Source organism: Arachis ipaensis, chromosome B06, assembly GCF_000816755.2.
Source record: "Arachis ipaensis cultivar K30076 chromosome B06, Araip1.1, whole genome shotgun sequence".
Lineage (NCBI taxonomy): Eukaryota > Viridiplantae > Streptophyta > Magnoliopsida > Fabales > Fabaceae > Arachis > Arachis ipaensis.
This window is the reverse complement of record NC_029790.2, coordinates 101,003,372-101,006,011: the sequence shown is the minus strand read 5'-3', so window position 1 is coordinate 101,006,011 and position 2,640 is coordinate 101,003,372.

The following is a 2,640-nucleotide window of genomic DNA, read 5'->3' as shown; positions in this document are numbered from 1 at the left end:
TTTTCACCATGGAAGATGGTGATATTCACTTATCTCATCATGGTATTCACCATGGAAGAGGGAAGTGATAAAAAGGGACACTAGCATACCGCTGCAAGCCCAACCCTGCCTCAGGCAGTGAACAAAATTCTGTCTCTTGAGCGTATTATGCTATTCCATGAGAGCACAGGAAGGAAGCTCCCAGTAAGGAGTGAGGATTTGTTCCTCTATGACTATCTTCCTCCTTGAAAGGAGCTGTCCATCAAGCTAATGACATTAAAGAAGCGCTTGTTAGGAGGCAACCCAACCTTAATTATTTATTTATTTTATTTATTTTGTTTTATTTTTCTTAGGGTCATGATCATGTGCATCAGTCAAGAGATAGAATCCACAGTAGTAAAAACAGAACACTCCAGATGGAGTGTTAAAGTTAAACGCCAACCAGGGTATCCCTACTGGTGTTCAACGCCCCAAGAGGGGAGCATTGCTGGCGTTGAATGCCAGCCAGGGAGCAGCCCTTGGGCATTCAAATGCCAATGCAGAGAAGTAGGGAATCTGGAATTCCTTAGCCTCTCAGGACCAAGAGGTCCCACGGAAGCTCCACCTACCCCCTTCTTCGTTTCCATTGATCATATTTACTCGAGGACGAGAAAAACTCTTAAGTTTGGTGTTGCAAAAGCCTTGTTTTGTGACTTCTACCACTCTTAAGTATAGAAGAAGATGATGGAGCAAACTAGGAAGCATGCACATAATCCTGTGCAGCAGCCTCAACACAGGCAAAGGAGTGACATTGAAGAGATCAAGCACTACATGAGACCCTCAAGGAGGAGCACTGGCCACCATCATTCAGGTGGATCCATTCTCTTTTACTCTTTTCCTATTAATTTTTCTATTTTTCTGTTTGTTTATTTATCTGTTCTCTTGTTCCTATTGCATGATCATTTGCATTGATGTCTTACAATTGTAAAATATTCCATATATCTCTCACCTTGCTTAAAAGAAAAATTTTATTTGAAAAAAATTGAGAGATGCATAAGTTTAAAGTTTAAAATAAGATTAGTTTAATTAGTTTGATGTGGTGTCATTTGCTTTTGTTTTCTGAATGTATGAAATAAACAGTGCATATTTAAAGTTGTGACTTTAGAATGTTGGCTCTAGAAAGAATAAGGAAAAAGGAAAAGTATTATTGGTAATCTGAAAAATCTAAAAAATTGATTCTTGAAGCAAGAAAAAGCAGAAGCTTGCATGCGGAAAAAAAAAGAAAAATGGTGAAAAATAAAAAGAAAAAAATAAAAAGCAAGCAGAAAAAGGCAATAATCCTTTAAACCAAAAGCCAAGGGTAAAAGGGCCCAAGGCTTTGAGCATCAGTGGTTAGGAGGGCCCAAAGGAATAAAATCATGGCCTATGCGGCTAAATCAAGCTGTCCCTAACCATGTGCTTGTGGCATGAAGGTATCAAGTGAAAAGCTTGAGACTGAGCGGTTAAAGTCGTCGTCCAAAGAAAAAAGAGTATGCTTAAGAACTCTGGACACTTCTATCTGGGGACTCTAGCAAAGCTAAGTCACAATCTGAAAAGGTTCACCCAGTTAAAGTGTTTGTGGCATGAATATATCCGGTGGTAATACTGGAAAACAGAGTGCTTAGGGTCACGGCCAAGACTCAGAAAGTCGTGTTCAAGAATCAAAATAAGCTTAACTAGGAGAGTCAATAATATTATCTAGATTCCAAATTCCTAAAGATGCCAACCATTCTAAGTTTCAATGGATAGTGAGATGCCAAAACTATTCAAAAGCAAAAAGCTATTAAGTCCCGCTCATCTGATTGTAACTAAGCTTCATTTGAAACTTAGAAATTTATTGTATCTTAATTTTCTTTTCTATCCTACTGTGTTTTTAGTTGCTTGAGGACAAGCAACGGTTTAAGTTTGGTGTTGTGATGAGCAAATATTTTATACGCTTTTTGGCATCACTTTCATATAGTTTTTAGTAGCTTTTATTAATTTTTTATAGGTTTTAGTGTTAAATTCACATTTTTGGATTCTAATATGTGTTTTTGTACAATTTTAGGTATTTTCAGGCTGAAATTAGAGAGCTGGATCAGAAATCTGATTTAGAGACAGAGAAAGCACTGCAGATGCTGTCCAGATCTGACCTACCTGCATTTGGAAGAGTTTTTTTGGAGCTACAGAAGTCCAAATGGAGCGCTCTCAACGGTTATGGAAATTTGACTTCCAGAGCTTTCCAAAAATATATAATAGTCTATTCTTTTCTTCAGATTATAAGGCCCAAAACTGGCGTCCAAAGCTAGCTTCCTGCCCCCTTCCAGGTGTCCAGCGCCCAAAGAGCAGAGACCAACGTCCAAAGGTGTAAAACCTGGTTAATTAATGACTAATTAGCCCATAAATGAGAATTTATTCTAGAAAGACAAAAATTTGATTTTTTTATGGCTTAATATGATAGAAGAGATTGAGACGAGAATTTCGATACCAATTTTATAGAAATCAGCCCAAGATTGGACCGAACGGGCCAAACCGGGCCAATCGAACCCATATTAGGCCCTTGGTCCAACCAAAAAAAACCTAAAATCCTAACAAACATCACTCTCTCTCCTCACTAAACCTCACACACGCTGAAAATGATGAAAGGGAAGGGAAGAACACTCT